At 42.6% G+C, this 26,936-nt stretch overlaps 1 protein-coding gene across 3 annotated transcripts in view; it reads right to left on the reverse strand.

Moving 5' to 3' along the window:
* The window catches only part of gatad2ab (GATA zinc finger domain containing 2Ab), a 43,523-nt gene extending 20,357 nt beyond the window's left edge, over window positions 1–23,166 (reverse strand). The window contains exon 1 of one of the 3 annotated variants that reach the window (XM_080771266.1): window positions 22,964–23,166. The gene's annotated coding sequence lies outside the window, so the exon portion shown is untranslated. Of the gene's footprint in view, window positions 1–22,326; window positions 22,476–22,963 lie in introns of those variants that run through there. The other 2 variants (XM_080771264.1, XM_080771265.1) reach the window with 2 other exon arrangements.
* Window positions 23,167–26,936: the final 3,770 nt, after the last annotated feature.

Raw genomic sequence — 26,936 nt, forward strand, 5'->3', positions numbered from 1 at the left:
AGTGTAACCGAGATGGCCTCATGTACACGCATGACATGTGCGCTCACACATCCCATGTGTGTTCACACATCCCATCACATTACACACACGCGTGCACACACACACGCGTGCACACACACACGTCGTGCACGGCACGCACCATCTTGTATTTCTGATTCAGAGCGCTGACTCAAGGTCTTTTTAGTCCACACTGTGACATCACCACAGCTCCACATGACCCTTCCCAAGATTCCATGGGAGACACAAAGCGCTTCCCTGAAAACCAGTTTCAACCGGTCTGCGGTTGAGTGAAGGAAGGCTGGGGCAGGTTTAACCCCTGGAGAGACAGACTGGCAGAAGGGGACGGAAGAAAAGACAAGGCCGCAGCGACGGGGGGGGGGGGGGGGGGGGGCATAGGTGCGAGGGACAGATGGAGAGAAAGACCTCATTCTTACATACCTTAAAGGTCCGCTGACATGCCCCGAAATTAATATGGGTGGTACAGCACATCACGTGGTCTGACTGAAAACAGTTTGAAACAGTTTGAAACGGGGCTACGGCGCTAGCAACAAGTGGCTATAGGTCAGGCTAGCGTTTTTGACGGTACATTTAGCGTCATATTGGCTATAAATGTAATTGAAAAAAATTATTTTTTCGCCAGAAATGCTTAGTTTGAATGCAATTGAGGTTGGCGTGGGGTTTTTTAGGGGAACTGCAGCACAAGCGCAAATTTTGGACTGGAGTCCCATGTTCCCCCGGTCGCCAACACCCCTGTCTGCCCGCTCTGAGACCTCTCAGCCCCGCAGCGCGACAGTCGCGACTACGGACGGTCTGCTGTTGTCTGGCCGCTGTGAGAGCAGCGCGACTACTGTTCTTTTCCCCTCTCAGCCGCAGGCTGACATGTACACCCTCGCTCTCACTCTGTAATACCGTAGTTAGTTACCACAACATTGTTCAAGTGAACTATAGTGTGTTTATGTTTGTATTCATTGTAATAATAAATATCGCTATGCCGAGGCATAGTCTTGCGGACGAGATCATGAGCCTCTACGGGGGACTGGGCATGTGTGTACACACACAGCATAGCAACTTATGCTACTATTTTGGTGTCACATTTAGCTTGAATACTGGGTGAAAGTCTCATTCAAAAAATTAATTTTTCGCAACATTGTTCAGGTGAACTGTGTGTTTATGCTTGTTCATTGTAATAATCAATATCGCTATGATTATTTTATTTATCGCCGCGTCGCTCCGCATGACAACATACAGTCTAGCCCGTCTCAGATGCAGGCTGCACACACACGGACGGACGGACGGACGTATAGTCTCTGGTCAGGTCCCCGCATTGAACTGGGCATGTGTGTACGCACACACACACACGGCTATAGTGCATGACAGCGGGGAAGAGAGCTACAGACGCCCGAGGCAGATTCCGTGCCATTGCGTGTGTGTGTGTGTGTGTGTGTGTGTCCGTCCGTCCGTGTGTGTGCAGCCTGCATCTGAGACGGGCTAGACTGTATGTTGTCATGCGGAGCGACGCGGCGATAAATAAAATAATCATAGCGATATTGATTATTACAATGAACAAGCATAAACACACAGTTCACCTGAACAATGTTGCGAAAAATTAATTTTTTGAATGAGACTTTCACCCAGTATTCAAGCTAAATGTGACACCAAAATAGTAGCATAAGTTGCTATGCTACCACGGCCACCAAGCCCGGCGAGCCCGCATAGAAGTCGTTGGGGAAAGCTTTCGCCACCCTGACGTCAGAATCATGATAGCATTGTTTGATAGCAGTTATTAGCTCCCGAGGGGCGTGTCAGTTCTCCTTTAAGCATCACTGACACAAACATGACTAACTTTTGCCAGGTCAAAACCTGACTGACATCATTAGTCTTCATGACGGAGATAATCAAAATCCAGTCATTCACAATTCACACATAGTCACATACTGACATTCATGGGGCCCCAAATGTTTTCAACTATGGTTTGTATGGTCCCGTTAATATTAACCTTCCAGCAATATTTTAAAAAGATGCCTCATTATCAGTCCTCATGAGAGGATTATTAGGGCTTCAAAAAAAATTGAGCTTTCCACGCATTCATTGAGCTTCCCACGCATTAATTTAGCTTGTGCAACTGCAAAGATGTATTTTTGACTCAACATGGAAGATCATTTTTCTGAGGTCTTTGCAGGATTTGTACCGTTGTGGCAACAACTAAAACCACAGCAAATGCTAAATGTAACAGACGTACTGTAACACCCAGACTTGGAGTATGTGTGTCCCACAAGCTGGGTCAGGTGTTACACCGACGAAGCCAAGTGAGTGTGCAGCAGGGCCCCAGAGACACTCGCTGTGGTACATAACAAGGACAGACGTGCCCTGCTGTACCATCCCTGAGCACAAAGGCCATCTATCTGAGAAGGATGACAGCGTGGTGTGTGTGTGTGTGTGTGTGTGTGTGTGTGTGTGTCATCATGCATATGTGTAGTAAAGTAAAGCTCCTACTCATTAAGTTAGAAACCAGTTTGCACACTTAGAACCAGAGCATTCCGAACTCAGTCTTCCACTCCTATGTCATTACGGTCATAGATGTTTAAAAAAAAATGGCCGCTGCAGTTGAATACCGGAAGACTCGTCCCGGTGCTTGCCCGTTTTTCCTCCCGGAATTGTCACCAGTGTGGGGGATGACTTTGTAATATGCTATTGGCTGTTTGTATTCTTTTTGGAAAAATATAAAAAGATACTCCTGTAGAAAGGCTATATTATTTTACTTATATTGACCCTATAAACAATTTAGTATTATTTAGTATATGTAAGGTTTTGCACACTCAAGTACCTCGTCAGATAATCCCCACATAGCCTACAACAACTTCTGTGAACAGACTTCAATGTACCGGTAGTAGCTTTTCATAAATTATATTTGTACTTATATTTGGCTGTCTGCTGTCATGAAAGTTTATAGTTAGAGAAATTCAAAGTCCAGCCGTCTGCTGTCCAGCCTCTCCCACCCCTCACTGGGGAAAATTCTGGGAGGAAAACAGAAACGGGGAAAGTCTTCTTGTTACCCTGCAGTTCATTAGAGCGATGTGTGTCCAGCGAATCTAGGAACTTCCTAGACAATTACAATTTAGGCATTTAGCAGATGCTCTTAATCCAGAGCGTCTGGAGGGAAGCTGGAAGAACCTTCACTAAAAACGCCGGGACAACGTTTGAAGCATTGAAGGCGTAAGTGACTAATGGGCAATCACAGTGCGTCTTTTCCAGGACCTATCAATTCAATCCAAACTAAGGAGCTTTATTGGGATGAGAAGACAAACGTGTACATTGTCAAAGCAAGTGCCGCTGGGAAAGCGTATGAAAGTGTGCGTCTGAGCATAGACATGGTCTAACACCCTGCCAGCCTCCGATTGGCCTACAGACACTGCCCACTGAGGTGGCTATAGCTATGCTGGATAGTCTCTCTGCTGTGAGGTGGTGGAAAATAATACAAGTATACGGTATCGGTAAGATACAAGAGAACTGCCTGTAACTTGTTTTATTTTTGTAGAAGTGGCAAACTAATATTGTTTATGCAGTTTGCTTTTATGGAATAATTGATTGAACATGTACGCCGTAATAGGATTTGATTTGGGTGTGTTCCAAATAAAGTGTTTGTGACATCTTGATTGTGTAATATATTTCTATGTGTACACATGAAACATTATTGTACTGTAAAAAGTTATCTTTTCCCTTCACCTTTATCCTTTTTAGTATAATAGTATTAGTTTACTATAATTAGATTAATACACGATAATCAACACTAACACTTTATTTAGACGTACACACCCAAATCAAATCATAGTACATCGTACACGTGTGTTCAATCAATTATTCAATCAAAGCAAACGGCATAAACAATATTAGTTTGTCTCTTCTACAAAAATAAAACGTATAAGTTAGTTACCCGGCTGCATTCTCTTGCGTGTGCCAAGCTGTCATTCTCTTGTATTATTTTCCCACCACGGAGTAACCTCGCATCTCGGAGGACAGGACATGTCTATGCTCAGACGCACACTAGATATACACGCTGGGAAAGAGGGAGCCTCTGATTGGCCTACCAAACTTCCCCTACTGTGACGCACGCAGAAGATTGGCAAGCTTCCGCTCGTGCTTCTACTATGCTTCATAAGGAATCTTGGTCAAGTTTTTCCTTCAACAGAGACACACGCCCCAGAGCTAAAGGAGGAGCTGAAATCATTCCTTTTAATTTCTATGATTACAATGAGCACCTTAACAGTGACATGTGCTGCTTGTAGGGTTCTCTAGTGCTAGTTACAACTAGAGTGGTGCATAGACTGACATTGACAATCTCAGAAGATCACAGACATGAAGTATACAGTGATGTAAATAAGTTTTCAATGTAACGGGTCCCGAGATCCATTCAAATGGGTGCCAGAAAAAATGTATGGGTCCCCAATAATCAATCACGTGATTGCTATTGCGCATGTGCAACTCAGTAGATTCTAAAGGATATTTCACTTGTCCTTAGCATAGCTATATTTAGAGCCAGAAAAACAGTTTTCAATTTCATGTGATTAGTAAAGCGATTAGCGATTGATTTCAATCCACTTAATTGATTAGTCGTTGCAGGGCTACTAGTTTATCCTCTTCAAATAACGCAGCATGTTTACAAGTTATACCAGTGACAAAGGATGATCAATCGATCTTGTGCAGTGGTCTTGTGCCGTGATTTTGCGCACCATGGGAATCAGTAATTGCACGTTCCCATAGGGAAAACACGGCAATATATCGCAGTATTGATTTTTTTTTTCCCCAACCCCTATCTAGTGCCAATCTGATTGCATACTGGTGGTGACCTCAGATTATTGCCCTGGTTAATATTCCTGCTGCAATGGGTGCCAGTTTCTCTCCTGAGATTACCTCAAGACAAGTAATCATCTCCAAGACATTTTCTTGTTTAGAGGAGCTATCTGTGCATGTGTGCGTGTCTCCAGGCACATGGCTACTGGTGTCCCAGGAGAGATGGCTGGTGTCATGAAGATCCAACATTCAAAGTGCTGTATGCCCTGCTGCTAAGCAACGGTAGGGACGAAATCAAATACAACTATAGTGTGCGTCTGTGCGCCCTGGGTGTGTGTGTGTACTCGAAGTGAAAGACAGGGATGCATGCATCAGTCCTAAATTGGTCCATCACTCTCCATCTCACTTGGGCTTCCGTAAAGCACCAGTGCTCATTGATGGCCATTTTCTAGTCATTGCCAAGGTCTAACATGACTGACCAAGACCTGCTGTACAATATGGGGCCATTCATAACATCTGGGCTACTGTACATGTGAGAGGTTAACATCGAGCACTACATGACAAGTGGAGATGAGAGGCATGCAAGAGACCAAGCTGGAGAAGATATAATGGTTACATGGGAGCCTATCCAAGCTTGGCCGCAGTGACACTTGAGAGGGATGGATGGCAGAAAAAAAACCAACATGGCATCAATACTTCAAGCTGTCAGTGGCTGAGATAAGTGTAGGACAGACAGCTCAGTGCATAGGTGATGGCAGGAGACGGAGGAGAGAAGCAGGGAAAACACAGGTCCAGAGAAATCGCATGGACAACACTGGTCTCCAGAGCGCTCACAGTGAAAACATGTTACGATATAACAATGGGCTGTTTATTTTCTCCTCGCCTAAAAAGGGGTGTCAGGACTAAGTCTATGATTGTTGCATCACTGGCACTGTTTTACGGCCTTCAGTTATACTCAACTGAAACCTGTCCAGACAGAAAGATCAGGTAGCCTCCTTTGAAAGCAAACCAGGATTTGTGCTCTGTGAGCAAAGGCAGTCAATTTAGGATAGATGGATCCCAAATCACTCATAGCTAGTGGCATTCCTGACCGCACCAATGTAGCTACAACTCCATCCATCCAGCCTGTGAAAATCTAGACTGACACATCAGCTCAGCACCTGCACCTCCACCTTCTAGCCGCTAGAACTTAAGGAAGGTTGGGGTTTCTCCAGTGTTTCTACAATCAGTTCTGCATTTGAGATTATAGTGAAAAAGATGCATGAGAGGACACGTGATCGTGGATCAGCAAGCTGTGCTCTGACCCCACTATCCATTTCAGATCAACAAGCCTGCCAGTCATGTCACATTACAGCTCTCTGATCCATGCTACACATCTTCTCATGTGAGAGCAAGGCGACAATTATCTCTATTTCACATGAAGGGAGGTGTGCCACTTGTCAGCTTAGTGAAGAAGTAGCACACAGCAAGTGGCAAACTGCCTTAGGAGAGTTGCATTGCACTATAAAATCATGTTTTAATTTAACTTTGCAAATAATTTAATCTGAATGGACCAGTAGGGAGTTATAAATGGATAAATAAACACTGATAATTTGACAGTGTACAACTAATATATATACTCTTCAACTAACCGTGGCACTGAATGTGTAACACAATAGCCTACACACTACTCCTCTTACTAGATAGCATTAGCTCGTCTACGCAACAGCCATTATCAGAAATTTACATCCACACATTTGCGTAATGCTGGAGTTACGATAGAAGTCTCAAAGATACATCACTGCTTTACATAGAGAAATGCTGAGAAAACAGCACACAATCTTGATTACTGGTCTTTGCATGTTCCAGAGACTACATAGGACTAGATACTTTACATCTGGGGACAGAACAGTTCTAGAGCTTGAAGGAGTAGGTGGGGGGCATAGGAAACGAGAGAGAGGTTTAAATGTAAGAGAATTACAGCACTAGCAAAAGGCGCAAAGCTTCGTCGTGGTGTGAGCTTGTGGATCGGCAGTGGTATATAGCCTACTTCGATTGATGATAGTGTAAAACTCATTATATACAGTTATAACTACATCTCAACTCATAACAAAAAAGAAAGTGGCATGTCAGTACAGTTTATACAATCTAAACATATTTGACGCATCGCATCCGCATAAAATAGACCAACTGCAGGTGCCAGGGGGTGTCACAGCTGCCATCTAGTGGGCGAGTAATGCTTGCACATTAAATATTATAATAGACTGAGGTAAACGACGCAAGCGACTATACATGTATAAAATAAGCTTGCGTTTTTGTGTCCGTGTGTGTGACTCCCCCATGCAAGGAACAAAACAGACTATGTAGAGGCCCTGGCAGAGCCTGAGCAGAGCCTTTTGTGGTGGTTCTGGAGAACCGTGGGTCCGACTGACTCGATATCGGGCACTGCACTTCTTGCGGGGATGTGGAACGCGTGTGTCGAATGTGAAGTCGGTGGGGCAAACGGTTCTCAAGTTACGTGCATTACAACCGTACACACACCACAGAGACGTGGCGCATTTATAGTAGGACTAGACCTGTATGTGCCCGTTGCAGTCGGCCACCGGCCTACTTGGGAACGACTTGGGAACAACTTGGGAACAACTTGGGAACCTAATGATATACATTGTCATAGCTCCCTCAGCCGGTGTCCTACATGGAGAACTGTGTATGTGCCTGTGTGTGTGAAGACCGCAAACTGAAAAGTGCATTTGGAAATCAATTCGGCCCACTGGCAGAGCCTGATTGGTTGAGCCTCAATTAGCTGAGGCAGAGACTGGCCCAGGTGAAAGGAGTTGGCCTCATTAGGCCCACTGGAAGAGCCTGAGCAGAGCCTTTTGTGGTGGTTCTGGAGAACCGTGGGTCCGACCAACTCGATACCGGGCACTGCACTCCCTGTGGGGATGTGGAACACGTGTGTGAAATTTGAAGTCGGTGAGTCAAACGGTGCTTGAGTTACGTACATTACAACCGCACACGCACACACACATGCGCACGCAGAGACGTGGCACATTATATAGTAGATGTTACGGTACAATAAGCACCCAGTCCTTGCCTAAAATAGGATAGAAACAATCTGCTGGATGGACAATGGACATCATGGTGTTTATTTAAGCAATAAGCCACGAGAGGTCTCAGGTTACCGGGTATTTTACAATGGCTGGGGGCGTAGGCAGACCCGACGCGGAGCTCACGACCGTATCAATCTGGCTATTAAATCGACCTATGATAAATAGTTTAACAGAAACGACAGGTTTTATAAACATCATCATCCGACATATTTTACCGCTTTTGTTTACATGCTAGTAGCGACCGTTGACTGTGTTTGTTTGGTTAGCAATAGCAACAGGGTTAGCCATGGCCACATGATTGACAACATCGTCATCTGCTTTTCTACTATTCTGATTGGTTGGTATGAACCTATCGCCGAAAACTGCCACTTTGACAACTCCCATTCCAGAAACTGCTGCCGTGGGGAGTCTGAGTGTCAGGCTAAGTAATTACAACCACAAGTACAATTCAACACACAAGGTAAGTGCAAAAATGTCTGAGTACAAATTTGATTTAATTTCAAAGTGGAATGCATTTCAGTCAAGTTTTTCATTTTAAGATATACATTTGTTATGTTTTTTCAGTGGCCTGACTAAAAATATGTATTTACCAAAGCACTAACAAACCACTATCAGGCCACTGGGAAAATGGCACGGTCAAGCCCTGTATTCCTGACCAGTCAGTCAGGAGTCTCATCATGGCCATAGTTGTTCAGAGAGAAAAGCAGATCAATGGCCAAATGTTATCCCCTTCAGGTAGCATACTAGCCTCAGCTCTCATCTGCTGCACTGTAATGATCTCTCTACTGGGACTGGACCCAGGCTGCCAACACATTAACAGCAATTATATCACACGGAGGCTTTTCAACAACATCCATGGGCCCGGGGTTCAACTGAGAGAAGAAATAACATGCTGTCCAATAAAAGCAATAGAGCTATGGATTATTGCTGCCTAATACATAAAATAAACAAGGAGGCGATGACCCCTTTCCTTATGTTGCTTATTGCTGCCCAATAGAAAAAAGAAACAAGGAGGAGATGACCCCTTTCCTTATGTTGCTAATGCTAATATTTACTATACATTTTTAAGAAAGGACTACTCCTCCTGCATTATTCATAGTTGGCACAGTGTAATCTCCTGAACAAAATATGCAAGACATCAAGTGACGAAGACACTGGTGTAATTATTTTCCTTTGGGAGAACATATACTACCTATTCCTAATCTGTCTTCAGTGTTCAGTGTTCACCATGCTGGGAGTGGGGGTGGGGAACCAGCTGACGAGGTGCCATGGCTGGGGGAGGGAACAGGGTCGGAAAGAGCAGGACCGTGGATTGGCGAGCCATATCTCACTGTGCCCAACTGTAAAATATTCTTCCTCCTCTTCTCTCTCACTCGCTCACCCACCCCCTCCTTCCCTTGCTCACTCATTAACTCTGTCTCTTGGTTCTCTCCTGATCCTTCTCCCCTCACTCACTCACTCAACTCTCCTCCTTCTACTCTCACTCACTCATCCCCCCCCCCCCCCCACCCACCCTCAGTTCTTCTTCTGCTGTCCAGGCCAGCCCTAGTTGAGAGTGTGCCCCTACTGGTTGTGTCCTGAACGCCAAGGGTTAAGCCCCTGCCATTTTAACGCCACTGACAGATCAGACCATTAGGGTGTTACCTAACAAAATGGAAGCATTTAACCCTGAATCTGCCAGTCTGCCTCTGTGTCTGTGTGGCTCCACCTGAATTCCCACCCTCAGCAACGTGACAACGACAACAGCAGCAAGCCCAGGAAGTGCAAGCCAGGCCATTGCACGTGAGCAGACAGGAATGCATAAATACGCATGCACGCGCACACACACACACACACACACACACACACACACCCACACACTCAGACGGTCACATAAAACAGACACATGCGCAAGCACACACACCAACATGCTCGCTCGCGCACGCATACTCGTCCACATTAACCAAACATACAAAAACACAGGGCCTTCATCTGACACCGACATTTTTTAAACATAAGAACTTAGGTCATCATCTTAGTAGATACAGATAAATTAGGTGCAGCCAACAGACATTTATATTGCACCATAATTTCCGAGAACAAATTTAACTGCCCAAGTAGTAGTGTTATATTAAACTTTGGCAGAAGCGTTGGGTTGTATAACTACCTGGGCCTGATATGACCATGATGAGTCCAAATATTGTCAATGATCTATACCAGTTACTTCTGCACAGTCTGAGTGGGGAACACAGAACTGTCTTTTAGTCTCTCTGCATTCACTGTCATTACATGACACAGGTCTCAAAGTCACACTATTACATAGATTAAAAATACAAGCATCATGTGCTTGTACGTTTCAGTAAGCTGTCAGTCAGACTACTGCATCAATAAAAGGCGAAAATTATCTTAAAGAAATATAATCAAAATTATTTGTATAATTTAATTTGTATGAGTCAACTAACATTTCATGATCGTAACAGCTGTAGATATTCCGTTTCAGCTTTACCCAGTTGATGACTGGTCAGATGATCATAATGAGTGCTTGGGGGGGTTACACACTGCTATTCCAACGCGTCACCATTCCGACTCGCCGCATTATTAACCCTGTACTGACCCTAAGCCTGTCCCTAACCTCACGCGGAAGCCATGTAGTTGGAATGGCGTGTGTCAGAATACCACACTGTCCCCGCTTGGGGGAAACCGTTATGGTAAAGTGTCAGGGACAGGCTGGGAGGTGAATCGGCGAGTCACTGCGAACTTCTGATTACCAGACAGTCTCTCTACCCACTCAACTACAGCCGCCACAGTGGTCAAAATAGACAGTAACTGGACATTTTGGGGGACAGATTCTGGTTTGTTTACATTCATTTATTCATGCATGTGCTGAAAGTATTATTTTGGATCAGTTTGTTACATGTGATCATGAAAAGGTGAGAGAGGAAAAAACTAATTCCGTTCCTCGCTCACAGAGCAAAGGAACAACACACAATCATATTTGGCAAGCTACTTATAGAGAAATATTTGCGTACACTCATCACTCCACTGCAATGAGACAAAAAAATCCTATAACCCAAGTCACAAAACCTGCCTTGACGAAGGCAGGTTTTAACAATAGGTCAAGCCCTGGTTACAATATCTGTAACGCTGGTTTTGTGATTTTGAAGTCTCAAATAATTGCGTCATAGGCTCAGCTAGGGCTGGGTGCAATAACCCAAGGAAAACCATGGTATTGAGTTAACACCACGAGCGGCATAAACAGAGTTCTCCGTCCTATCAGTCCTAATAGTAACGCCCAGCGCTCAGGACAGAGATTAATAAAAGGACGGCGATTTATTTATATCAAAACCGATCGCATCGCTCCACAGGCTGGGAGCAACATTTGATGTTATTTCCGGTGGGGACGCAGTTCCGTCGCTAGTCGCGTTATAATTAATCAAACCTCCCGTTGTTGTCGATCGCCTCGAGTGTTTTGGCTACATCAAGCTACTTCAGATACATCCAGGATAGCGCCTGGTGAATGGCTAAATGTGCTCCGTTGCTGTAAATCGTTGGGTGCTCTGATTTAATGGTCCTAAATATCCCTGGGCGTTCTAGGTGTTAATAACGGCATTTTTTTTTTAACATTTTTATCCCACTATATATTTTTTTAAATATATTTGTGGCTTTTTTGCATTTATTGACAGATGTACAGTAGGTAGACAGGAAACTGTGAGAGAGATGGGGGGGGTTGGGGGAGACACCACAGTTTGTCGGGGTCGGGATTCGATCTCAGACACCGTCATGCTGGATTACCAGCCAAGGTCAGGCTATCCCACGATTTTGTAACCCATTTTTCACAGTGCCAAATGCCTAAGCTGTAATCCTGGGCAGTACTCTCCCTCTCCCGAACTGAGCTCATGCTTCCTTCAATGCATGAGGAGTGAGCAGGCCGCTTAATACGCCACTGTGCCCTTTATATTATTATAAGGATTATGTATATATTTTTTAATTAAATTCAAAACAACTTTTTTTAAGTATCGCTCAATAACGCGTTACCATCGGCAAAGTGATTTATTACCATGATAACAAAAAATCCATACCACCCCAGCCCTACTCAAATGGCAAATAACAATTGTTCCGTAATATTTTTTGTCAATTCAATGCATTAACCTATTGTGACTCCTATACAGCCTAAGGATCTAACCAAACAAAGTTTGTTCAACATAACTTTAAATAAAACATCATTGTCAACTTAGACCTGTCTGTGATCTCTATGACTATATCAAGTATGCTGGAAATATAGATGTTATGAAACAATGAATTGGGGAGCCTTCCATCAAATGGAGGAAAAAAATCAAGCTTAAAGGGCAACTTCACCGATTGTCAACCTCAATCTGAGCATTCTATTCGAACGTGAAAAAGTGCAAGCTCACACGATAAAGCAAGGTGAAGTTATTTCAGATTATCACATGTTCCTTGCAACAGAATGATAGGAATCAGGATGGCAACTTTGGCAAGTAAAGTAGCCTTTTAAAGATCATAATAAACATTAGATTACAACTTCTGTGTTTTTGACCCTCAAATCTCAAAATCATGGAATAGGTTTCCAACCATAATGTTTGACTTGCAAGAAGTAAAGCAATAGCTAAACTACTCCAACTATCCTTGACAGGCATAATCTCCCATTTCAGCCAAATTGCTTCCACACAAATCCTCTAAAACCAGAACTCCATACCCACAAACAGATTGGTTGGCCAGGACAGATGAACACTCCTGTCAGATTACATTTCTTGGAATTGGACAGTAGCAAGTGACGACCAGAAAATGGGGGGGGTTAAAATGTTGTAAAGGAAAACAGTCAGTTGATACAGATACACTGTATCAACTGACTGTTTTCCTTTATACCATTTACACCAAGACAACATAATTGCTGACTGCTGCTGAGCAAAACAAATGAGTCATAGGCCAGTCAATCTAAGCTATAAAAAAAGGGTGTGACCCAAAAGAAATTGCAAAAGTAATCGTTCAAGGTTTTTTATGATTCTTAGGTTCATCCAAATAACAATGAATTAAAGTCTAACTCATGTTGATTAGGTGATGTAAAACAAACAGTGTCAAAAGAAAAACCAACATTAAATTATCTTTATTGTTAATGGCATTTAATGTTTGTGTTAGGGACAAGATGACGTACATTTTCCTTTCATTGTCAATGGTGTTTTTAAAACAAACATTGAACTAAACTAACATTAAACCTGTATATAGGAGCAGCTAGCACCCCTCATTGTGGATCATGGTAAATTCAGGGGTTGAAAGTTGGAGTACCATTAAAAACAGGCAAATACATTTTGCCAAACTAGGTTTTTTTTATGATTCTGAATCCATTAAATAATTAAAATTAGATTAGATTTGTTTTTAATGGTACTCAACTTTCAACCCCTGAATTTACCATGATCCACAATTCATATAATACTCTTAATATGTAATTTTGAACGATTACTTTTGCAATATATTTTGGGTCAAATCTTAGACTTAGATTGACTGGTCTGTGGATCAGTCCCCTTACATTCAGGGTTGTGGCTAGTTAGAACTTTCAAATAAGGCTTTCATAACCAGGATTGTATCTAGGCCATACCATTATGCCCCTGACCTTTTAAAGTTTGGAAAAGACCAATATAAGTTGAAATCCCAGACTGTCTGGGCTTCTCGCAATATTAACTACGTTGCATGTTTGTCAAGTTCGCATTTAAGTCTGGAGCCTTGGCTTATGTGCCAGCATATTCAAATTACTGTGGTATGTGATCAGTTACTTAAATAAGCCTAGCCTCATGACGCATGTATTATTATAATTACTACTACTACAGACCTATACAATAACATTATGGCCAGCAGACTCATCCATGTTGAAAGCAAACAGTATCATCATTAGCCAAATAGTAGTTACACAAAAAGGAAAGCAGTTTGAAAACTTTTTAGCTGGCTATTGGACTTCAGGCTATAACAAACATCACGATTTTTTATGGTGCTTCTGTGAACAGTAGACTTTGAAGTATGGGTCTCAACACAACATATGTACTACTTTTTGTGGAGTACAGTTCCACTCTGATCCAACTGCGCACACACACCTCCAATTATCTCAACAGTCAACACTGGTTAGCCTAACTGTAAACGTAGTGCATCGAGTCAATATTAAGTCCAAAAGGGTAAACAAGAAATTGTTCAGTCAGTCAAACACTCAGTGGAGGCTTCCTCTCCTCTACACCTGAGAACAACAACTGCCTTAGGGTGGGATCCTGTGACCAGCTCAACTACCAACAGTCCACCTACTAGTATCCTGGTACCAGTAAGACGCCCGACGGAAGACTGCTGGGAGAGCGCTGGCACTTTGGCATGAGGCCTGAGGGGTCAGATCAACATATGGAATGAATTCTGTACTGGCCAAATATGGAGCGTGTCTTGAGTGTACAGGGTTTGATGAGGTCAGATCAACATATGGAATGTCAGAACAGGAAGAACAGAACAGGTTACTGTGGTTAGTGTGTCAGTGAAGTCACGTGGGACATCATCATCATGATGAAAGGCACTGCTCACTTCACAATAACATGGGTGTTATTTATTTGAGGACAAGGGGGAGGAGGTTGGCCCATACTAGTGCTGCCTAATTGTCCAAAAATTGGATTCGGATAGTCGTTTTAAAAACCCACGTGGATTCGAGCAATTCCAGCCATTGGGATTTCGGATTTCAATTCGAGCCATTCGGATTTATTAATAATTATATTTACACCAATACAACCTGAGACATAACATTTAAGATTGCATTGCTGGCGCAACTCTCTCTCTCCGCGCATTGGTGCTGCTGGAAATCGAGTTGGAACACAACGCATGCATTATCCCTTCTCCAGTAAAACTTCACAGACATTTTTCTTAAATGAGCAATCCTACCACACAGCCTTATCAAAACGAGGCACGGAGGCAGTATTAATTCACAGAACAGAACACTGCATTGCATTGCTGCTGCTACCGGACCCGGCAACACATTTCATCCTTACGCATTTTATTTATCTTTTTATAATTTCCTGAAGGATAGTCGCTTCATAATTGAAGATTGATGAGTGATAGATCTGTGTGTTGTCTAAAAATATACTCTCCCGTCAAGCAAAGCCTGTCCCAGATTCTGATCACTAGATACTGTTGACGGAGGATTTCACCCTTCTGAGCAGCGTACACCCACTGCGCAAAGAACGTAAAAGGCTCCCGCGGCCCCGCCCGCCCTGTGCTCACTACGCAGGCTGCGTTGCGTAGTCTGCGTCTAGGAATAGTGCCTCCAATAGAGTACGAGGCAGCTGATTTATTCTTCAATTGTATGCCTGTGTCGGCGTGTCGCGTGGCAAATATAACTAATCTACAAGCTCACAAGTCCCAACGAGTCGCTTACCCATTTTTATTCTAACCTTAATTTTATATATTCGGTTATTCATTCATTTTTTTGATTCGAAAATATATTCGGATATAGAATATTCGTTGGCAGCACTAGCCCATACCCATGTACCGAGCTCCGTCTGTCGTTAATACCTTTATGTATGATGAAGATCAAGCCACCCAGCACCTGCCACTACCTACCGGTCAAAAGTGGAACTGCGTGTTCATGGAGGTGGATGGACGTTGTTTGACGTCATGTACTGTGTAACTGTGGTCTCAAATTTGAGACCACAACTCAACTTCCGCTCACTCGAGCCATTGAGTTAAAATGGTACTTCCGGCAGTCTTCCGGGTGCTTCAAAACACCACTGAGCAACAGTTATAGCAGGGGTCTGGGCTGTCACTCCCGGTCCGCACTCTATCCTTTATAACTATGATGAAGATCCCTCATGTCATTAATATGGCATCATAGTTCTGACATCACAGACTGGCCTCAAAGTAATGACAATGGGTACTCGGACAATAGGTACAGTTATTGCATAACCAGGCATCATTCTCATTCTCAACATGCACGTTTCCCAACGGGCATCGGCCAAGTAGAGATAATGCCCAGAGAGCCATGAGTTTTTTTCATCCAACTAGGTCCAACATGGATGGCATGAGAGAGATTTTCCTGGACACAGCCCCTATTGGAGTAAAATCAACGCCATTTTCTCCATCTGATAGCACTGGCAAGACACTACTGTGTATCTGCTCCCTCTCTGACAGCACCTTAGTGTATAAATAGAATCACACCCGTGTGAAGTGAGGGGCGCTCTTATCATTATACATCATCATACATCATCTCATGACCAACTGAATTTATGTCATATTTGGCAGACATTTGACCTACCGGTAATTTCTCCTTTCATTGTCAATGAAATGAAACTGTTCTAATGTTGAGTATACACTATGCTAAATGCCAAATGGTGCATTTATATAGCCCCTTTATCCAAGGCGCTTTACATAGATTGTGCATCAATTCACCCATTCATATACCGATGGTGGCGGAAACCATGCAAGGCACCAACCAGCACATCACGAGCAATTTGGGGTTCAGTGTCTTGCTCAAGGACACCAACTCTGGGGGAGCCCAGGTTCGAACAGGAAACTCTACCTCTGAGCCACCGCAGCCCTATGCTCTTTCAAATAATGTATGTCATGTTCTGTTACAAATAAATGTAATTTAAGATGAAGGTGTTATTCCCATCATTAAAATGAAAAATTAAATCATATACAAAAGAAAATGTATAAAGTACAAATCATTTAAAAAAAAAAAGATCATATACAAAAGAAAATTAATAAAGTACAAATCAATAAAATAAATAAATAATAAAACTGTTTACAAGTGAGACTGTTGAAATTTGGTATGGCCTTTATAATAAGGGTCCTTTTCCACCCACTGCTTCCTTCATAGAGCAGTGAAGCTTTCAATTGTGCATCTAATTTGACAATCAGGCAGCTCTATGCTTCTATGACTACAATACATGTCTCTATCTCAGACTTTCTGAGTGGGTGACTGACCAAATTGATCTTATAATGAGGCTTCACAGTAACAAAAAGCATATCATTCACCAAGAGAATGTCTCATATTTATTCATCTACACAGTGATTCAGTGGCTTTATTCAGTACCACACAGAAAGCTCACATATCTTCCCTGCTGACTCAAGCTTGCAATAGGCTTCATCTCTTCACTTTCAGACGATAAGGCCAGATGCATGTTAGAAAATGTCGCCTTGCGACTGATTGGACAAAGTCAACCCTTACAGTCCCGCTGCCATTTCCTTTTAACTCCTTGACAATGATGGCATATACTGACAAGTCCCACCACAGGCCATTTACAAATAGCAGGCACTCACAGCCACAAATCAAACGCACAAAATGTTGTATTTGAAAAGGTCACTTCCTTCCATCTATAGATTTTTATCCCTGTTCACCAGCTGTAAGGTTGAAAATGTTGGTCATTTGGTGAGTCTCTCAAACCATCTGCCCAGGTATTCATTCCCCAACAATAGAAGTTGAAATGCGTGGTGTGCGATTATGTGAACAATTATTTTATGTTACAATTAAGGCATAGTTATGAATATGTCCTGCTATTAGTTTAGTTTATTAGCAGCGCATTGTAATAGAAAATACATAAAGAAACAAGTTCTTGTGCGAGAAAAGGAAGAAGCCAGCAGGCTTATTTGGCTATCATTCAGCCATCTTTTGTGTGAAGATTTAAAATTGTCCTTTGAGACCATGGATTTAAGACTTTTTGGAAGCCGATTCCACATGACAGCTGCTGAGCTGCTGCTGACATCACTGCGCCATCAGTCTGAGAAACAGCAAACTACAGTTTAAAGTTATGCCCCTCCCCTGCTATACACAGCAGAGTTGATATTGTCCAAGAAAACGAAAAATGTTCATCGACTACGACGACTACCCTTTTTCACTGACAAATTAAATAGAAACTAAGCAATGATGACAAACTAAATATAGTATAGTATATATTGACAAACAAATAAAAACTAGACTAAAATGTTAGGGAGGGACTCATGGAGATGATCTGCTATTTTCAGCATGCAAAAATCTGATATTACGACAACATAACGGCCTGCCAAAACACATTTTAGTCAATTAAATCAATTGTAGATTTAGGCGACTAAAACTAGACTAACACTAAAACATTTAAGTTGTCAAAACTACAACAAACTGAATGAAAATGTATTTAAAAAAAGACAAAAACGAAATCAAATTTGAGACTGATTCAGACACTTCACCACAGACAAACCCTGACTCGGTAGAACTTGTTGAATCACACAGCACTCTCATTCAAAATAGGAAGGTATGCTGAAATAGGCAATCAATTTGGTAATGAAGGCAGACAGTTTACAACCAATATAAGGTTATAAGTAGTGGTGTGCATTGCAATATATGACCAATACAAACCATGAACGATTCCAATGTCTCCACGATCTGTCTTTTCATAGAGATCGTATACAACTTTACGATACAGCGAATGCACAGCCTGAGTATAACGCAACTTCATCCAGAGGTCCCACCCCCTTTAAGCTGGCTGCTGTTAGTAGCGCAGCGGCAGTAGCAATCAATCAATGGACAGACAGACACACGGAGGAGTTGGTCCCTAAATAACAGAACAGCTGTAGCACACAGCCTTCTTAACGCTATTTGAGAAAACAAGTAGACGTTGGAAACGGAAACAGGCAACTGAGCATTTGTAGGCCAGGGTAGAAGAAAAAACGGTTTTGTGAGACTTCTCAAAATAGTTGATCAGCAGTAGTCTTCCTACAAGTTAATCACTCGTAAATATTTTTCCAACACAGCCATCAGCCATACAATTACAGACTATACCAAATGTCACATGATAGCATGGAACAGCAGCATAAAAACGAATATCTAATATAGATATACATCTACAGTATGCATCTGTCTAATGATTTTATTATTTATATATATATATATATATATATATACACACACACACACACACACACACACACACACACACACACACACACACACACACACCACACCCAGTGAGCCTAGTGTCTCTAATGTCATGGATTGGACACTGGGGTCGCTTACTTCCTGGACTACATGTTGTCTCAGTAAGACAACCCTCCCCCTTTCCACAAGGAGTAGCAGTGCACCAAAGCATTATGGGAATTGTAGTCCAGGAAGGAAGTGAGCCCAGTGTCGATGACATCATAGACACTGGGCTCACTGCTAAAATATTTAAAACATATTACACACATAAAGACCCCCAGGAGGATCTTCTAAACGTCATTAACATATATTTTTGTGCAAAAAGGGTGAAGTGTCCCTTTAATAATATTATATAAATATAATTAATCATCATACAGCTTATTAATCGTAATAAAATAATCTTAAAAACAGACATTCAAACTAAGGTAATCATAGTAAGATCGTGGATCACAAATCTGTGGGGAATTGGCATGTAAAGCCAGTATTCTACTGGTAATTTTTATTTTGACATCCTGTTTGGAATATCCGCCGGTCTTCAAAGCCGCTGTGTACAGTACCAACAACCTCACAACTTCCTACCACAAGTGATTTCAAAATAGATGGGAAGTCTATTGCCAAGTTGCTGTCTTGTCATTACAGTGCAATAAAAAAAAGGAAAATGCATGAATCGTGATAAATAATTGTGATCTCAATATTGATAAAACATAATCTTGATAATCATGTGGCAATAATCAAGCAGCAACCCTAACGGGTGTGAAACATTTCCAGGTACAAAACGCATACATGTTACATTCATCTAACGTGTTAGCAGTCACCACCACACTACTCAATAAAAGAGGCAAAGGGCAATGTGTGTTATGGGAATGACTATGCACTGCATATTATGCCGGCAATAGTTTTATCCAGCAATATTACGGTATTCTGGTGGGAAATGGGCTAAACGGGTAGTCTGCACAAACCCTACTTCTGGTAACCCCATGGCCTAGTCCAAGTGAAACATGTCTATCAGTTACATGCTGCCACAGTCTGCCTTTCTGAGCATCTCTGACTGAGCATAGCAGGGCCCTACACTGCAAACAAAACCAGTTGAACCCCTTAAGTTGGAACAACAAAATGAGAGAGACAGACAGATACACACATACACATAACTTTATTGATCCTGTGAGGAAAATTAAGTTTCTAGAAGCAGCACAGCAGCTCTCAGTAAAATCCCAAAGTGTATTACCCCCCTATGTAAAGAATATAAGAGTTTAACTTTGAAAAAAGAATTTCGGGGCCACAATGTATCCATGGTCCAATAAAGTTTCAGAATTCAGTTGAATTGCCTCATGCGTCTAATCATGCACACACCTGCTGCTATACCAACGTGTTACCACTTTCTCACGTTATGCTTAATCTCAAGTACATACTGTATTTGCTGGTCTTATGCTAGGTGTATAATATGGCTATAATCTTGATCTTTTTATGTTCACTTTGACCTGACTGTTTGACTTTTTGCTCCACCCCTCCTAATCCTTTTTCTTCTTCTCCCTTTCTGGAAATGAACAACAATGAGGAGCTTTCACCCACTTCTTTCCACCTGTAAACCAGACATGTGACAATAAAGTTATCATTCTGCTGATGCGTGTTTTGTACATCTCATTTGGTAAAGTTGCATGCAATGATCAGGATCATACAGCACATCGGCACACACACGATGCGTTTGGTTGTACAGTTGTACTGTAGATCTGGAATAGAGTTGTTTGAAGAAACTATGTATATCCATGAAATATCTGGTTTATTAAATTCCAGGTGAATCAGGGTTAGGTCTGGCTCCTCAGCATGTGTGAAATCTAGGTTCTGGACAGTCTGATAAGCATGTTATTTTAAAATGATAAATAAATAAACAATTTGGTATAGATCACACTGTACACTCCAAAAATAGATTGGAAGATGAACATATTCTATATAAAATAGAAGCACAACACATTTCACAATGTCACTTTCTGGTTTTACAGGTCCGTGGCATTTCCACATAAATAACTTGCTTACTGGTGATGTGATGAAGAACAGAAACTGATCTTGTATAAACAAAAGGTGATCTTGCACCTGGCTGTGAATCTCAGACTTCATGTGACCAGCCTGGCTGTGACATCTGACCTGTCATCTATAACCATTATGTATGACTCCAAGGTTGGGCAATGTTTCAGAGCGATCACAGGCCAATTTACTTCAATTTAGGAAGTTCAAAAAAAGCATAAACATATCAGCAAGGTTACCTCCAGCCAGACACCCACAAACCCTCTCATAGGCCGCTCTCCTTTTGCAGAGCCATGCCATAAAAACTAAGTTTCATCTGACATCACTGATACAGCAGCATCTACAGTAAATGGATCAAGTGTGTGTCAATGCATGTCTGGTCACATCACTCTTTTGGGGGGGGGGGGGGGGGGGGGGGAGTTGACAATCGTTCATGTGTGGCCTGTCTCCAGCATAGGTGTACACTTGTAACACTACCTGCTTGGGCTCAATGGAGGGTAGTTGCTTGGCAAATAAGATAGGAACACTGAACACTGTGCTTATAGGGCCAAAATACACCTGAATGGGTTGTTCTATTATAGTATATCAAATAAGGCACACATATATAAAAATAAACGTTACAATGCCAGAGCCAGTCACTTTTCACTTTCAAATCAATAACGCAAGATTTACAATACAACAGTGGATATTGTAATATTATTACTGAAATGCCAAGATTAATGAAGAAATTGAGTGATTAATATATTTGAGTCTTGTATTAGTTACTAGTACAGTATAATGGGTATCACTACCAATACCAAGAATGCTTTTATATTTTTTAATTTAAAACGGGTGGACGCTCAACAGCCTATGCCTGTGGGTGGATGATAACCGCTGGCCCGGTTTGGGATATGTATAGTGCAAAGTCCTCACTCGCTCATTTACGCGATGCACACCCACTGGGAACGTAAACGTAGCCGTCGTCCACCATTACGCCTCCATTAAAAAGGCTTTCATAGTTGAGCTAATCTGACCAATTTCTGAGAATCGAGATCAAGGTCTCGCCAAGTCCCGGAGCACCTTCTACTGTCAACGAGCAATACTCGTGTTTGCAATAACCCCCCCACTAGGGAGGATTACTTAATGTTCAACTTCTGTGATGCAACTTCGTCATCATGAGTAACACTTCTTTGCAACCAACCCATAAACAACAAGCTATCTCATGCTAACTTGGCTTTCCATCAACAACCTGTCTAGTCTACTTGATCGGCTAAAAAGCCTGGCGCTAACAGCGCTAGGTAACAGCCACTGACTGCTGACAGTGGTTAACACAAAGAAGATCATCATAAAAGCATGTACACACGAGTCTACGCCGCACGACAAACCTCATTCAGCCAAGTTAGTATTATCGTAAGAGACCAAATTGCAATACACACACAAACAGACAGTTAAACCAATACCATATCAGAGCGAGCTAGCTAAGTTAGCCCGCTAACGTTAACGACGTTAGCGAGCTAATGTTAAAACTCCTTGGACACCGACACTCACCTCGCCGATATGAATGTCTGATAGGGTTCACCCACAATCAGGACGTTACCAATACTATAAATAATAGTATACAAGCCTCAGCCTGTAGTGTATACTATTGTTTTCGCATCGGTTTTGTATATTAAAAGCTGTTCAACAAACTGTACATGTCCATCTTGACTGTTTTGAAGCATCCCTCTGCAAGTTATGTGACCAAAAGTTTTGAGTTGTATTATTTCTCCCGTACTTTTTTTCGAGGCGGTTTGTCCGTGGCAGTCTGTATCCATTCGACACACAAACCACCACAACTTTGCACTCAGTGAAGCTTCATTTCTGACGTTGCGCGATCCCTTGAGTAATAAGTGTCATTCGATAACAATGACACATTTCCAACTAAAGTGAAGTGTCGACGCGACTCTCACGTACAAACTTCTGTTTTTTAAAGTTGAAAATACGTCATTGTTGTGTAGTGAAAAAGGTCCCCGGACCATTAATCCATGGATTAGCCTTTAATGTTAGCCATTAGCTACACTGGCTAGCATCTTGTAGCAGCGCTAACATCGACAGGGGGGAAACTTCCCGTCGTCGTGTCTTAATTAAATCAAAATATCCCAAACATAACATTGGCTTAAACGGCGTATTGCATTTGTTAACTTACAGCGTGTAGGCGCAGCTTGACCGGGTTCCCCTGGTTTTTTTTCCAATTGTTTTGATTATTTTTGCTAGCTACACCCGTAATTCGGTGAAAAAATCCCGGGGATCCCCTCTCGTCTGTCCACTGCCACTTCGGTTGCCAGATAATGAGCCACTAACACACATGCGGCGTCATGCTGCGTTCAATCCAAATCACCACTGGGAAGTTTCCGGTACAGCCGTACAGGCTCAGGCGAATGTTGCGTTCTTTGAACTAGGATTTTTTTAGCGCGCGACTCAGTCAGTTACTTTTCCACCATAGAAATAGAAAGGCTAAGGCATAAACATAACGTCATAATAATTTTAATGCCCGAAGGAACGAAGGCCCCTATTGTTTTTCTACCGTTGTTTTTTCTTCTTCCGCCACTCTTTTGCAGTTCTGGCAGTTGTGTAGGCTACCGTGTCATGGGAAACGGTCCAGAACTGAAGCTCACAGTCATTCGTCAAAGCCTAATGACCTCTGACCTTTAGATCTCCAAATGATCTCCCAATTATTGTATAGATACTAGGATTGATAATGATCCACACTATCCACTCCTGGGGTAGCCTGGTTAACTACTCCCCCTTGAAAGTCTGGACCCTGATAATGCATGGTTGGCTGCGGGAGTAGGCCTACAACTTGACAGAACCCCTTCAGCCAACCAGCATACCAAAAAGTGACATCTCCAGTCTCGAAAAAGTTATTTAAAAGTGCTTATTTGTTAATTGCATGGTCTTCTTTCTCTCAAGTTCGGTCATCAGTCTTATGTATATTGCGTAGGCGTAGCTTTAGGGACCAAGACCGAAGGGACTTCTTGGTCTCTTAAGCCAAATTCCAATACCCAAAATCTCTGCCACTCGCTCACTCCAGCATGGCAAAGTTATGGTGAAATTGGTTTCCTTTTTTTTTTATATATTTTTTATCCCACGATTTTGTAACCCATTTTTCACCCCTGTGCCAATCATCTACTGTGATCCTGGGCTCTACACACCCTCCGCCAACCTGGGGAGAGCAACGGACTTAACTCATGCTCCCTTCATGCCTGAGTGTCCAAGTTGCTCCTTTACACCTGACAGGGGGGAGTTTCCCTGGTTGGACGTAGCGCGTGGAAGGAACACGTTATTCCAACCAGTTCCTTTCCCCTCCATCAGGCGCCCCGGCTGGCCAGGGGGAGGCGAAATTGGTTTCCTGACAAAATATGTTACCATCTTGTGGACTCTATGTGGCCTGAATACCGCTAGGTTGAAGTTCGATATGCCTCATGCCGAACAACTTTCGTGTTTTGACTTTTGACCTCTGACCTTTAGTTCTCACACCATTTTGAATTATATGAAAAACAGTTAAAATTGATCTCCCAAAAAATCACAAGTGATTTTTTTTTGCCAAGCTATAAATGGCATTAAATGGGGGTCAGTAGCCTCTGCATGTCAAACTGGGGGTCCTTTTCAAATGGGGTCTTGCCCTGATCATTAATTTCAGGGCAAGACCTCAACCTCGCGCGTGCCGACTTGGCCCCCACCCTGGTACCGTAGTCAAAATATGGCCCTTGAGGAAAATTAATTGGGGAACCCTGCAGTATGGTATAGTCTTATAACTCCAATTAGCCAAAGGGGGGCGCTATAGCGATCGCTTAAAAATGAAAACTTTGAACAGGCATAACTCATGCCTCGTTTGGTCAAAGGCCATGCATGGATCTTGTTTGCACATGTTCCTTGACTCATGCGGAACACATCTGTCACTTTGATCCGTAAACTCAGACCTCAGATTTTCTGCCATTTTGAGCAGTTTGAAAAATGCTTAAAACTGATTTTCTGCCGGGATTTTCGAGTAATTTACGTGAAATGTAAATCTAGTAAGGCAAGTGCTACTTACCGTAGCACTTGCCCTATAGCCTCGACGACCTTACAGGTATAATGGACCATTATCTGAAATCCCAGTTGAAGAGAAGTTTGTACGTGAACATTTTTGCAAAAAATATAGCTGCAAGCAGCGATAACAGGCACTTTGAGGTGGCATAACTCATGCCTCCATAGGCGTATTTACCATTGGGCTAGGGTGGGCTGCAGCCCGGTGGCCCCCGACCGGCGACTGGGAGGGCCCTAAAAATAAATAAATAAATAAAATAAAATAAAAAGTATATATTTCTGGAGGACGTGGTCTTCAGTGTGTGAGAGCTGTTTCAGCTCAGAGCTTCTCTTCCCTAACTGAGTGACGTCCTGTTGCAGATCTTTAATGAAACCTTCAGCCTGTTTCTCTGTTGTTTTCTGCTTCTCTTCAATCACAACAGTGAGCTCAGCCTGGCTTCTCTCAATACAGCTGATCAGAGCAGTGAAGACCTGCACAATGACGGCTATGACTGTATCTGCATCTTTCCTGCTGGGCCCTACTGAGCGTTTGACCTCCTGAATCTTCAATTGTCTCTCCTGGATCATCTGCTGAACTTCAGCCAAAGTCTTTTCTTCATATTCTTCTTCCAACTTGTGGTTCCTGAACTGATTGGCCATCTCAGAAATAAAAGTATTGACAGATAGTTTTGGGCTGATTTTGAAGGTTTCTTGACATAGTGGACACTTACACACATCATTAGTGTCCCAGTGTCGTGTGATACAGGCTTTGCAGTAGTTGTGTCCACACGGAGTGCTGACCGGATGAGTGAACACCTCCAGACAGATAGAACACAAGAACTGCTCTTCAGACAGGAGACTTTTCTACACACCGAGGATAAAAGTGAAAGTATCAGTGGTAGTTCTTGAATGCTACTTCTCACAGCTTGATAGTTATTAATATAGGCTGTATTGGAATACAAGAGATATAGGATCCAACAGGAAGCATGCACATCTCCATAAATTCTACAGGTGCTGGTCAAAAATATACAGTACGTACAATGAAAAAGAAGGGGCACAGTGGCACTGTTGGTAGTGCTGTCGCCTCACAGCTAGAAGGTCCTGGGTTCGATTCCCGCTCTGGGCGCTGTGGGTGCTGGCGGCGTGTTTTCTCCTCCACGTCATCAGTGCCCATACCCGAAGGCGGGGTTGGCGAAAGGGCCTTTCTGTGTGGAGTTTGCATGTTCTCCCCGTGTCCCCTAGGGTATAGGTACCCTCACAAAAACATGCAGTAATCCTGGTCTCTAAACTGCCTCCCCCTGGCCAGCCTGATGGAGGGGAAAGGAACTGGTTGGAATAACGTGTTCCTTCCACACGCTACGTCCAAACCCCCCCCCTATCATGTGTAAAGGAGCAACTTGGACACTCAAGCATGAAGGAAGCATGAGTTAAGTCCGTTGCTCTCCCCAGGTTGGTGGAGGATGTGTAGAGCCCAGGATCACATTAGATGATTGACACAGGGGTGAAAATGGGTTACAGAAATCGTGGGATAAAAAATATATTAAAAAAAATGAAAAAGAAGGGATGTCCGCACACTGTTTCTCTGCTCCCAGGAAAATTATTTATTGAACGTTTCAACCCTTGTGGGTCTTCGTCAGGTATGACCATGCCCATTACCTGACGAAGACCTACAAGGGTCGAAACGTTGTTCAATAATGTATTAGAATAAAACACAATAATGTTGAACAATGTTCTATACTTGACATGTATTACATGTTATTATTTTTAGGGTTTTGAGGATTACGTCATATGGCAGCCAAGTCTATGGGATTTTTTATGTTTGTTTAGAGCACTTGGGTGCCCCTCACTTCACACACGTGTGATTTTTCTTTTTACCAATTGCAAGATTGGACTGAAAAAGTTCAAGGGCTATGAAAACAGGCACATCTGATATACACGCAAGCAGAGCGTGCAAGTACTGCGATCGGCTATGTATGTATGTTGGTGTCCTCTCTTGTTTAAGACCGTAGCCAATCAGGGACCAGCATCTCTGGCAATGTCATTAACAGGCAATTAGGGACCAGTATTCCTGGTGATGCCAGTGGTGATGCCGGTGGTGAGGGCACGTCATGACA

This window comes from Protomyctophum bolini (genome assembly GCF_963924005.1).
Source record: "Protomyctophum bolini genome assembly, chromosome: 8".
Classification (NCBI taxonomy): domain Eukaryota; kingdom Metazoa; phylum Chordata; class Actinopteri; order Myctophiformes; family Myctophidae; genus Protomyctophum; species Protomyctophum bolini.